The following is a 14,066-nucleotide window of genomic DNA, read 5'->3' on the forward strand; positions in this document are numbered from 1 at the left end:
CAAAAAGCTGCGAGAACTTTGCTTCCGTCGACTTATGCCGCGTGACCACGCGAATGCACACCCTCGCGGAATTTTTTCCTCGGGAGCGTCAATTACGCTTTTCCTCCCCCTGTCGACGAATTATCGCGTTGCGTGCTACGTCATTCGTACGTACGCGATACTAATATAATATTTATGAAAATACGGCGCACGATACGTGCGATACACGCGCGAAGAACTTCTGTTATTTTCACACACGTACACAGCCGCACGGCGAAAATTCGTTATTCCCCGGATCAGCAGCGGCCAAATGGCCGGAATTTGCGATCCGGGTCGTCCAGTGAACTCTTGGTTTTCCCAAAGTTTCCAATAAATTGAAATCAAATTTTTATCGGGCAGAGACACTTTCGCGAATTAAATGCGTGTAACACACGCGATCACTGAGCATTGATTTTGTTTCTATACAAAGCACGGCGTTTCCAGGAATCGTGTCGAAAGGTACGGAAGTTTGGTCGATGTTGAAGTGGAAAACGCCCGACGGATGTGTGTCAATACAGCGGCCAGGGAAATATCGTTTCTGTTTAGTTTCAATTTGCGCGGATTAATTCCGGAAAATACGATCTTTCGCGTGCGGTAATTATTCCTTTGCGGGCGGGGAAATGTTTATTTCGACGATATCTGTAAAGAGAAGACTCGATCGTCGCCGCGAGATGAAATCCAGAACACTTATGCGCACGCGGCAGCAAATTGCATTTAATGTCCGAGAGCTGAATTGGCCTCGGCGCGAGCGCGGAGGGAAAAAAACCACCCACCGAAGAAAACGTCAACCCTTCTTTACGTCTCGGCACTTCGAGCGCGACGAGGGGAAATTTCTGAAAAATTTTACGCCTCCGGATTCCCTCTGTTCGGCTGGCTCAATGGATGAATTCGCGGCCCATTATCGATTCCGTTTCGACTGGAAGATGGAAATTCGAGGGAATCAAGACCAACCAGGTTTGGATTTTAATTTTGACGATCGCAGCTAAAGGACGACAGCTGCGAATGGGACGGTAATTTGAATCTTCGATGAAAATTTTAGGAGGAGAAGCTATTTCTGGAGATTCTTTGAAGAATTGTAGGATAATATTGCTTATATAAGTTTGCCAGATAGATCTCTCGATTATAGACTTTGATTTTTTACTTGACGAAATTACGGTAGAGGTGCTGCCGATGTTTAAATCATTCGCTACCAGTATTTCTTTCAATAACTGTCTACGCGGCTACAATATTTTATTAAATAAAACATACCGTTTTTAGAAAGACAGAATTTACTCCTCTTTGTACGAAATATGAAACACTGATCGTCGCTAATAGGCGATGCTGATGACAAACGTGTTGAACAAATGGATATTTTTTGAAGAAGTTACGTATTTTCGTGACATAATCTGTCTTTTGTAATTTAGTAACGGTGGCCGATTATGGGGGTTCCTTCGACACCGTAATGTTGAAATTGTTTCATTACTTGAGCAATTAGAATGTAGTACGTTAGTTGTCTAAATTAACGAGGACTTACTCTGGGTTTACTCTGAAAAGCTGATAGATTGTTTGTATTGAAAACATTTCATTAAAAGTGTGATGTACGAAAAAAGAATCGCAAATATCTGACAGTCTGAATAAAAGCTTGTACAACCACATAGATACAAATATTTTTTTATGAAAGGACTTTTTTTTCAATTCGAGCGACGCACTCAGCTCGCTTGCCCGTCAAAAAATATAAAAATTCGCTTTTATCTTTTATTCTAACGTTCCTTTTAAAATAAAATTCAAGATTTTCCGTTTACGTTCAAAGAAATTCTGGTGTTTTGGAATGGACGGGTTTTCCTTGTATTCGGGAAAAAGGGACGCAGATTAGAGGGAAAAATGGTCGAGAAAAAGAGACCAGCGGAGAATCGGTATAATTCGTGGAGTGTATCCACCGAAGTCGACATAAAAGCGGATTCGATTGGACGAAAAAAGGTGGAAAAATACATCGCTGGAAAAACCAGATTTTTATCCGGTCCGATCGTTGCCCGATGGGGGAAACCAATCATCGCGCGAAACTTGTATCACAGTTATTGGAGCGTGTCAACTGTGTTACTAATTGCACGTACCGCGATCCACTGTCTAATTCGCTTTTTTGTTTTTTAATAATTAAAAATCGTAACGAACTCGCGCGTGCCCCGAATCATTTAGCATCTTTTTCGGCGTTAAAAAAGCTCTGAAACGTTCTTAAAAATTTAAAAAAAAAAGAGAAACAGAGAAATTACAGAGAAATATCAAAAATTACGTTTACATTTAGAGGCGACACTGGAGAATATTTTTTTTCCATCGCAGGTTGCACTTTTTCACAACGTAAGTTGAAAAATACACGTATCTGGCAAATCATTAGTACGTTCCCGTGACTTGTTAGGGGAGTTTGATAAATTTATGAAATAAATATTCCGCGATACTGTCTCGATATTCGTTCGGAACAGATCCAAGCGTTATCAAAATGAAGTTTTATTTAAACGACCATCTATTACTAAATTTAACCAAGAAAGTAGTATTACTCGTTACTTTTGTTAGAGTAACAAATCATGGCCTCAATTTATTATTTCCATTTCCAATAAAAACTATCTTCAGTTTATACATACATCGGTTAGGTGGAAAATAAGGAATATTACCACTGAGCAGCGTTCACCGGTAAAAAAAGTGGCAGTGCTGAACTAACCGAGCGATAAAGTACAATAAAACACTACGCGAGTGAGAAGTTGACCTGGTGAAAATGAATGGAGGAATGGGAAACAAATACCGGAGGCGTTGCACACGCGGGCAACATAAATCGCAATCATAGGGCTCGTGAAATAAAAACTAAAACAAAAAAGAGAGAGAGTGAGTTCTGGTAAGTGACCTCGACAGCGTAACTTTTTCCACGCGATCTAATGCGAACCATAGTTTTTCATTTTGGAAAATCAAAACATATGCAAAGTTCGGCCACGAAACGACCGATGCATCGCAAACCGTTGCATTGTGCCGTAGATTTGCATTGCGACGGAAATTCTCAACGTGATAACATGGCAACGAGCTTCAACGAAGAATAAAGGACAACCTATTTCCTTCAACAATGTCAATTGTAAAAATATGTACACCGCTGATGAGAATCAGAAAATCAAATGAACGAACGAATTTTCAGTTCACATTAATTTCCAATGGTGCTCCGACGAAATGGTAACGAGAAAAATCACAACCGACCCAGTTTATCATGAATATTACCATTGTTCGTGTACGCAATAAAGAGAATTTTAGCAATTAATAATTTTACTCACTCGTTCAACGAATTTTCAGCATTATAGATTATTCTATGGAAGCCTCTTACCTGAAACATTACAAAATTCCATATTATACTAACTATTCGGTATACGACAAGTGTAATCTGTCAGGAGTAGAAATGATTAAATATATTACAGATTTATTATTATTCAAGATATTTACCATTTTCGAAATCTACAGCTACGTTTATGGAGTACGAACACTTGAATTTCTCGTATAGCACACAATTTTATACACGAAAATCACATGAGCAAACATCCTGCACGAATTTCAATAAACGATACTAATTAATTTAATCGATTCATTGGACGAATAAATGGAAGTAAATTACATTTCGTATAATGAAAACGAGCACCATTTCGCCGATCAGACACTCCAATTATTACTCGATAAGTAGATAAACCTTCCTTTCGGCTTCATTGCCAAAGTAATACTGACTCGTGTCGTGTTCGTCCATTCATAGTTCGATATTCGTGTCCTTTCCACGATTGAAAACAGAAAAGGTGAGACAGGACATTGGAAATGCGTCTAGACTGATTCTAATTACATACGACAACGCTGCAGTGTTCCCTGCATTGATCTTATTTTACAAAATAATTTTGCATTAACTCTTCCATAATTGAATAATTCCCATCCTCCCTTTGTTTCATAATATTTATACGAACATTGTACGTAGAATATCGCAGTACGCGGACTGCATGTACTTTTCAGGGCAGTTTCATAAATTTCGTACATTCCGCTGCATATCCATTATCATTATACTTAAAATACAAAATAGAGTGAAAAATGACCAGTGAGGCTGTGGAATTTTTTGAGTGCCGGAAATGTATCCTAATATGCTAATGTACATTATAAGTTTCAGCTTTGCGTCTCAACATTTTTATGCAACGACATGCCGAGTGAAAAATACTCGGTTAAAATACCTCGTAATTAAACGACGGAACTCTATACCTTTAAAACGAATGAAAATTCACAAAAAACCGTGAAACACATAATTTCACAGACTTCAGTGCAATTTCGTTCTACTTTTTAATTTCCTGGGAGCATCGGGGGCCGGGAGGAATTCCTTTAATTTCGATACCATCAAATTGCTCCGCGAAAACGTAAACTCGCGTAAACTTCCGCAGTATATTAATATTCCATCCGTCCAGTTTTTTCCCCTCTCCTGGCGAAAGGAAAACGAGACGGCCGGGTCTTCACGGGCGGCGCTTCGTTTTCGCATAAAATAAATAAAAACAGCTAACGAAAATCAAAAGCTGTATAAACATCGTGGAAAAAGATTGCCGAATGCGTTACGCGACGCGCTGAAATTTACCGTCGACATTATTTCCTTGTCAAGTGACTACAAAGCGAGAGTATGAATATTTCCCCGGCGTCAATTTCGCGGCTCGACAACACTGCGAAATCGCGGCCATGAATCCCCGCGCGTAAATAACGTATTTTACTGCGCACGCGTTCCGCCGTGACATCGGACATCCAACACCAAAAAAGGGAGGGAAATAAAGGGGAGGAAAAACTAATTTGGTACACCGCGACGCGTCGCATCACGCGAGCGATACCGCAACAGCGTGCCGCGCAAGAAGGGAAAAAATGGGAAAGTTATCGAGCCGGTCGCACGAATTACAAAATTTTTATGTTTTTAACAGGCTGGATCCGTATCTGCGTGTTTTATTTTTATTGCGCCCGATGCTCTGTACCCCGACGCAAAAATTGAAATGCAAGGGCACCCGGTATTCCCGACGAGGCTGAAGTTCTGGTTGAAAACAGAAATATTCAGGAGCGAAGATAACACGTGTTGTTTGATACTGTTACTGTTGAAATCGGTCGAAGAACATTCGTTGTCGATATGTTCCGATAGTTTAACCGTTACCAACATCAAATGTCAGAACTCTATTTACGAAACTGAAAGCACGAAGGTACAGTTCCTTCAGTGCAAGTTAATTTTCTATTATACAGTAAACTTACCATGCTAGAGAATCACGAAACAAAAAGGATAACTGTATGTCCGACTATATGTTCAGTCTCCATCGAGGTTCCGCCTATCAGCGAAAAACGAATTAAATACCGATCGAAGAAAAATTGTTCCAGAGGAATCTGGGTCGCCGCACAAGCGACAGATCTTATTGAAATGCGGCGTACGAAACTGATATTCGGGATGTCGCTTCCTGACGAAGCCTCGCCGCTCGTAAAATATCCCTTTTCCTGACGGTCCAGCAGTTTTCTTCGAGCTGCCGGATGGGCTATTATTTGCGGAAAGTGTTATTCTAGTCCCGCGGCGTGATTCGAATATGAAATGCCGATCGTTGTTGCGAGGACAGTACGTGTGTGTGTTGCACGTAACTACACACGTACGTGTAAACGCACACCGTGCCGTGAAACAACGGATTCAACCGAGTCCCCCCCGTCCATGGAAAAGTTTACCATCCAGCGCGATCGTATCCTTTTTACGTAGGATGATTCACGGGTCTCCCATAATTCTGTTACTGCGCGGTAAAGTGGACTGACGTATCCAAAAACTGCTCTGGGAAATTTCTTCTCGGTTGTAAAAAGATTCTTTCCCGTTTTTTTCCTTCGGTGGATCGGACGCGCAACTTACGAGGGAAAATGTGGCGCGCGAAAAACACGATTTCCTTTGCCTCCTTTTGGTAATCCTAATGCACGGGCTCCATTGCAATACGCGGACGATGTTTCAGTTGACTTGGTATGTTTTTGAAAATTACGAATGGGGTGAAACAGTTCGACTCGTAAAAACTGATATATAGGTATATCGGATTCGAGGTTAGGGACGTTATATTTAATATTAAATGTTTATCTGCGGACGTGATCGCGATGAAAAGTTTTATTACACGCGCGACGGAAGTGATTTTTAATTTTAAAATAACTGCGAACGAAAGTTTCATATTTCGTCGATACTGAATGGAAATATCAACGGTGAAAACATGGCCGCGGTTGGGTATACGCGCAGTGTTTTCAAATGTTGACATTCGATATCTAGCAAATAGTTTAAGCCGGGAGATTACATTTTTACAGATATTAAATTCTCGATGCAATCAATTCTGCTAGTTTGAAAAAAATCAGCGATTACCTGCACGATTCCACGTGAATGGTTCAAAACTGTCGCGCTCGCGTCGATACTCTCACTCGCTCGACACTATCCATTCTTGCCTACAGCGTGCGGCGGCAACGAGTCGACAACCAATCAGAGCGAAGACGAAGAGTCTGTTTGCAGCATACTTCCGAATGTTTCGCTGGTCCTTCAGACTCGTGAACTATTACGCGAAGGAACTTGTGCCATTTTGCTGATTGTAATGTGAACAAGATTTTATAGTGTTTCCAAAACAATTCAATACATTCGTCCGACAACAATGGTAAGTAGGAAAGTCCGACAGTTGTATGATGCTTGCAATCGAATTGAGGTTAAGATATTACACAAATTAAAATCGTTCAGCACCTGCCAATTTTGGACGGGTAAATCGTCCATTAACCACACACCAGAAATTTCTACTGCGATCAGTTCGACTAATTTCAGTCAAATAGAAATTAAACAGAAATAACATTAATATAAACTTCTTTTTATTATTTATCTTCGACAGTTAGAGTCAACAAAGTTGGGGTATAATGTTTCAAAAACGACCAAAAATTAAAAAGTATGCATCAAACATGACGAGGGTATAGATTTCTGTACGACGAATCCAATAGCATTAGTGTTATAACAAATTTGATGACTTAACTACTTTGATTTTTATCTACATATCTATGTATTCTGAATCCACCATTGGAACAATAACGTACGTACTATAACACTTTTTATACAATACAACTCGATTCTTCAAGACAATGGTGGGATTAATACCTCGATACGTATAGGTTATATTAGATTGTATGCATTCGGATATTCGCATATGTATTACCGTGCGCCTTACGTAATTCAGATCTCTAGAACAATTGGAAAATGAATAATTCTCGATAAGTGCGGCACAAAGGAAACATTATTTAAACGTATTTATTCGTTTCGCTCGATCCACGGGAGCAGGAGTTCGCGGAAGATGAAAACAAAGCGGCTGGCACACGCGTGCACGCTCGCCCGCGGCCATTGCGAATAATTTCAGCCGCTGAAGAGTAAAAAGAAAAGGGAATAGGAGGAGCCGGAAGCGGCGAAGAATGGTTTCCGGAACGGCGAAACTTTTAATTCCGTGCATTATCACTCTCCGTTGCGCAGGATATATCTTTCGTTAACCTCTTTCTACTTTCCTCTTGGTTCCGTGGTTCCTCTCTCCCGACCGTTTCTTATTTTCTTCTCTGTGCTTCATCCCGCTCCCTCTCTAGACCCCTCATTTCCCTTTCCCAGCGGGAAAATGCCGCAAGTTTCCCGGAATGAACGGCAAGTTCCTCAAAGTCCGTGGTCGAGCGCGGTTCCTCGCGGCGCAAAGGGGATGGAAACACGCTGGGGGTTAATCACGAGTTCGCAACGATGCGTTCCACCCTCTGAATCGGACCGGCGGCATTCGTGTTTTGATCCACCTCGCTTCCATATCTTTCCCTTTTTCGATTCATCCCCTTTTTCCCCTGCGATTCATATTTTTCCCTTTTCCCTTCAATTCATTCTGTTATCTCGCCCCCCCCCCCCCACTGTTGTCACTGTTATTTTCAGCGGCGACCCTTCTGGCCAACCTTAGGGATGATTGATCTTTCACAGGAACAGAATACTTTTCGAGAGTATATTCTGTCGGATACATCGATAAAACTTCGCCAAATATTATAATTTCCTGCATTATCAGTTTCTGCTTTCAAATGCAGCACTTTACATCCCAGACTTTGAACGTACAAATATTCAATCTATCCTAACTTTCGCTTTCCGTTTGCAGCATCATTTCACCCGAACTTGCGGGGTATCTAATATTTGAGATAGTATTTGAAATGTTCTGTCTCTAAATTCCCCTCGCTTTTCCGAGTAATAGTTCCATCGATTGGGCAGCGCTGATCCTCTTCCTGAGCCCTTCTTTCCTACCCCCGGCCGCGCGAAGTAGAACGAGACTCTTCGAGTGGGGCGTGCGACAGAATTTCTATCGACCCCTCCTTTTACATCGCTCGATCGATAGTGATTGTTTGAACTACAGTTTCTGCTGCTCGTTGCCCTCTCCTGAGCTACGATCCTCGAGGAGGGATGTTCTGCAAACGTTCGGCCGTGAAAGCGATAAAGGGAATTGGTCGGAATTAGTATCCAAGGGAATTTTCGATTAGAATTTTCCCGGCGCCGTCTCCACGGGATGTCGTAACGTTGTTTAGGGAGTTTTTCCCCGCTAGGTGTGTACGAGAGCATCGATCGGATACGTGCGCCGATACGACGGTCTCCATTTGCGGAAAATTGGAAGATGTTACACGGGCGACCATGCGATTTTACGACGTTTAGACCCGTCAGCTTTTTATATCGGGCGATCTCGCTTCCCAAGGAAAAAAAAACTGGCTAATAGATTTTTTTTCGTGGGCCGCATGGCTATCATAAAAGCGGAGACAAATCGTTCGGTTATTGTCTGCTATGAAATTCGTTTCGACAACGTACGCGAGGCTTGTAAGGAGGTTCGATTTCAAATTTACGATTCGGACGTTTGTTGCTATGGTATTGTTGTCACTGGTATTGAAATGATGAATATTATTTAATACGTTAACACCGTTATGGTAGTTCGATTATCGAAGCACATTCGAAAACTTGGATGTACATAAATAGCTTTTCTGTTGACACGTGATTTATTTATTAATTCGTCTATGATTTGTCATTTTCATTCAAATATTGCGTCAATTTATCACGTTCCGTGGATTAACTAGAATTCCCTCTCGCGAAAGGCTCCGCAAATTCCGCGGACAACGACGAAACAATAATTGTCGGGTTCAATTAAAATGGGCCGCACGTAAGTGAATCCGTTTCTTGAATATAAATCGCCGACGGTGCTTCGCGAACCATATTTTTCAAATATTAAACGCAAATGCCCTCTCATATCAGCGGTGTCCGCGTAAAATTCATTCCTCATTCGGAACGGCGCCGGAAAAAAAACGAGGAAGCAAAATTCTATGCAAAAAGTGCATGTCGCGCGAAAGTGAGGCACTGATAAAAAATATTTTATGTGTCGGCCTGCGTGAGAGTTGTGTTGTATCTGATGTTTCATAAAAAAATTGTAGAATCTCTTATAAACGTCCACCCTGTCGCTATCAATTCTTTTTCCCGTTCCTCCGTTAAAATGCGAAATTCACAGCTTCGTTGAAGGCTCTCCCAATTCTGCAACGGAATTCTTAAAAACCGTAATTAGTGAACTGATTATCCGTCACAAAGCCTCGATGAACAGGGATATTCGTGTCCCTTCTTGAAAGTTCCACCGTGACAGAAGCGAAAGAAGGATTTATTAATCTCTATCGAAGATTGTGTTGTTCCATTGTGTTGCGTTCGTTCGCGTATGACGGAAGCACGGTGTATCAATCCATCATTTCTTAGTCCATTAATCACGGACATTTCATCTGATTCTATACAAGATCTATTCAATAGTAGATATATTTGCACTGCGCATAGAGGAGTATATCGACTTAATTGAAACTCGCCGGGATAGGAAGAATTTAAGTTACGCTACAATGAATCCGAGAAATTGCAAAGAAATTTCTCACCGACTAACATTACTCCCGCAATAAAGAATAACGTCGTAACAATATAAGTGCATAGTATACACTCGATCAGCAACAGTCTTACTTAATTGCACACTGTTTGCAACTTTCTACCCGCCGCAATATAATCTTCACATGTCAAATGCCAATCGTAAATATAATTCATTCGGATAGGTACAGTTACTCGCGCGTGAACAAAGATCGATTCAATGTTAATAAAGAAGCATGACATAAGACTTCGGAATCAACAATTAATACGCAATCGTGCTTATAACGGACATTGGTTCCACTTGCCGTGATAAACCACGGTGGTGAAGATAATAGCGATATCAATAAATATAATACCAATAAATAGAAATAGGAAGTATAAGAAACCGTAAGGAACCTGGGATGTTAAAGAAATGTGAAAATTTGGAAGGTCAGCATGCCGAGGAATAAAATTCTAACGAAGTGGAGTTCACGTTCGCCGATCTCTGAGCACTTTATAACCAAGTTCCGCAACTGCTCGCCCCCACGACGCGTCTTCTAAATCAAACCTTTCCGGAGCATCCCCTTCACGGTTCTCGCAGGTGGTTGTTCACCGAATAAACGAGCCGCCCTGTGACCGGGTGCGTGACCCTGGATGACCCAGCCCGATGACCACGGAGCCACGGGGAAGGTCAAAAGCCTAGGGGTTGGCTCTAGAGACGAACTTATAAAAACCGGGTAGAGGATCATGCTAAAACGTTTTGTTGCTCCGCTTCCTGAGGGAGCCATACATTATACGTAGATCCAGCGGAAACCGAGTGCAAAAACAATCTGCAGGTCTCCTCGAGACGCGTATAAAGAACATGAAATTAAGAAAGACTGAGGGGAAGCAATTGAAACGGACGATGAAACGGAAGATAAACAGAGCAAGGAGGTACAATAGCAAATGGGACAAAGGGAGCAAGAAACAGATGCACGCTACTGAAAATATGTCGGCTGATGTGCTTTCTCCGAGGAAATATTAAATATAAGTAAACTTTATTCATTCAACTATGTGGGTTGTTCATGTTTCGTTTGGTTACGCGTAGTTGCCGTTTTGCATTTGCTCTTACTACCTCAATATTCGATGGAGGTTTATAAGTAATTTTCTATCTTCATTATTCGAATAGATAAAGAAAATATAATGATTCATTTGCCACGAGTTTTCGTAACAAATGTATATTCAGGAAAAAGTAATCCCAACCAAGAGCCGCGCGAATGAAAAAGAAATCGCCCGAGAAAAATCCGTTACACCCCCAAACGACCAGCCCCGCTCAACTTACAAAGAAAATCTCGAAATCGATATTTACCGCGGTCCCGGCGAGACAAAAACACCGGTAACGAGAAACAGGAGCTTTAAATTCGCCGGAATCCGCCGGACAAGTATAATAATCACAAAAAGATGTTGATCACAATCTAACCGGAGTGTGGCGCATCTGGTCGTCGGTGTACACAAGGCGGACAAGTGAGTAGTAGAAGGGAGTGAGGAAGCATACGCGCCAGGGTCTCGCAGGTGGAGTAACATTTCACGCGGGTTCCCCGGAAGGCGAAGCTGTAAATATTTATACCGTCGGAGCGTGAGAAAATTCTGAAGTGCCTCGGCTAGCGTGCCCCGTAAGTGCGCCCCGAGATATCTTCCTCCCTCTTCAACCCCCACCACCCCGTCCGCGCGAGGAACGAAAAGAAACGGTCAGAAAAAGGCATTCACCGGGATGAAGATATATCGTCCACGGAAGTTCGAAACTCCCGTCTGCCCGCGCCGATGTCCCCCTACTCCTCTCGTCGTCCACCGGTCTACAGCTCACTCTCTTTCTTTCTTGAATCGCAACCGAGTGGAACGAGCCCCTTGCCCGGTGGACCTTGGCCTTTGACACCCCTCTCGCCGCCGTCCCAGCCAATGAATGAAATCCGCCGGGAGTCGGGACCATTTCGACGGTTTATCGCGCGATCGTTTTGCACCGGACTCTCGTTCTCTTCTTCCAGCGTCGTCTACCAATCCGCACGCCCCCTGCCCGTCGCTTCAAGCCGGCGTGTCCTGCGACCGGAATTCATTAATCTGCTTTTTTTTTAGCCCTCATCTCGGTCCCGCCACCAGTGTTCGCGGGGTTTTGTGCCTCTCCGGGGTTTCAAACAGACCACCAATGCAATGGCCCGACCGGACCGTTTGTTTGCAGGATCGCCTGGCTGGCTCCCGGTCCACGGAACGTCCCGGCCATTCTTGTCCCCGTTGCCGCAGGAAAAAGGATTGCTCAGATCGGCGGTTGGTCTGCGGCGCAAGGGATCTAGGTTCAGGGAGCACGTTATTGTTCCGCGAATTAGACTCGCTCGTCGATTTTTCTCATTGTTGACTCGCCGCATTTAGGGTCAATTCTGCGGGAAGAATTAGGTGTGCACGGGGTAGCGCGTCCTCGGCGGGACTTACTCGGGATTAGGTCGTTTGAATGACACTTGGCGCTGGATACATGGCTGGCTGGCTTTCGAATATCGGTCGCTGATGGTTGGGTAGCTTCTCGTTCGAGGATCGGTGGACTTTTGATCGCGGAGTGATTTTACGAGAAAGAAACGAATGATAAGGGGAATAAATAGAAGTAGATTTTTCGAGTATAGTTTGATGGATTGTGGAGATAGTTTGAGTGCGATTGTGTTTGGAGATGATAGTTCAATTACAAAATTACGAACTATATTGACTTCTGGAAATGATTTAAGGTATTAATAATAAACTTCATTATTCCTTATGTGGCTGATGTAAGAATCGGAGATATATCATTAACGTACCATGCCCTCGGTTGTGGAAAATGAGGTAGGTCGTAAAGAAAACGAGGTCACGTAGAAACGAACATGGCGGTGCTGGCAACTGAATAATGCACGGTATAAATAATTACGTAATAATCGTAACAGTGATTATAATGATAATTGTAGAGCATTAAACATGGATGCATGTATGTACACCCCTCTTCAAAAAGATAGCTATCTATCTCTACAGGTATGCTATCTTTGATTTCTCAATGACGCATGCAAAATATTTTGAAATTAGTCGTCACAGATTTAAATTTTGCGTCATTGAGAAAATGTGTCTATGTATTTGTTATTGTTTGGAGTGAAGTTGGCTCTGCTCGCGATGTAGGTTACGCTCTTCTTAATATTCCCAATTATATCTGCATTTCCCATGTGATTTTCCTCGCGGTGCATGTTGCGCATCAGGCGCGCGGTAAATATTGTCTATTGTAAACTTTAACTGTTTACCACTAACAAACTCTCCGCAATAGTATATTGAAATTGTTACACTGAAGCAGAGTTAATAAACGTGTTACATGACACTCCCTTCCAACTGCAAGTAAACTCAATAAACAACAATCTCTGTTCTAACAATACATTCCTAAATACTACATTCTTCTAAACCCAAAATTTAAAACAAAAAGGAATTTCCAACAAATATAACTTGAAGTTATCCTATATACCTCCATACACAACACTTCTAGAAAATCAATGAAAGTACACAAAAGTTTCAACGAAATCGACGAAATCTCCATAAAATCGACTTCACCCGAAACCCTAGATCTTTATCGCAACGAGCATTTCAAACAAAAAAAAATGCCGCCAAAGAAAAATATAATCACAGAGTAGTACAAATAAGTGGGCGCGTATCGAAGCGGAAAACATAAGCGGTGAAAGAGGATGGAAAGCGGTTAGAGGTCTCATTATTCGCCGCGTGGAAAGGGTCGCTGAGCGAAGTGGGCCAAAAATTTTGTTCCTCGAAGAAGAAGGTTCACCTGTCGCGGGTCGAGAACCCTTCGCGACGCGCCACTTCCGGCTCCGAATCTACTTAAAAGTTCCAAGGGCTCGCGAGGCGCTGACGAAGAGGTCTAGATAGTGGGGGGAAGACAACCGAAAGATGGTTCCGGTGCGTGAGCCGTGTGGGACTCTCCCACGGCGTGGATATACCAGGTCTTCCTCCATCACGATGGTTTTTATCGGCCCGCGAAAATCTAGCCTAACTATCGACGTCATCCAGCGGCGATAATTACAAATCAGCCAGACGATCGCTGTGCCGGGAATAGGAAGCAACAGGGCGCGTGTACTCGACACGCGTCTCGCCATTCGATCCC

At 42.5% G+C, this 14,066-nt stretch overlaps 1 protein-coding gene across 2 annotated transcripts in view; it reads right to left on the reverse strand.

The window, feature by feature from the left end:
• sns (sticks and stones) overlaps positions 1–14,066 on the reverse strand; it is a 408,043-nt gene that overhangs the window by 122,168 nt on the left and 271,809 nt on the right. The window lies entirely within an intron of this gene.

This window comes from Nomia melanderi, chromosome 4, assembly GCF_051020985.1.
Source record: "Nomia melanderi isolate GNS246 chromosome 4, iyNomMela1, whole genome shotgun sequence".
Lineage (NCBI taxonomy): Eukaryota > Metazoa > Arthropoda > Insecta > Hymenoptera > Halictidae > Nomia > Nomia melanderi.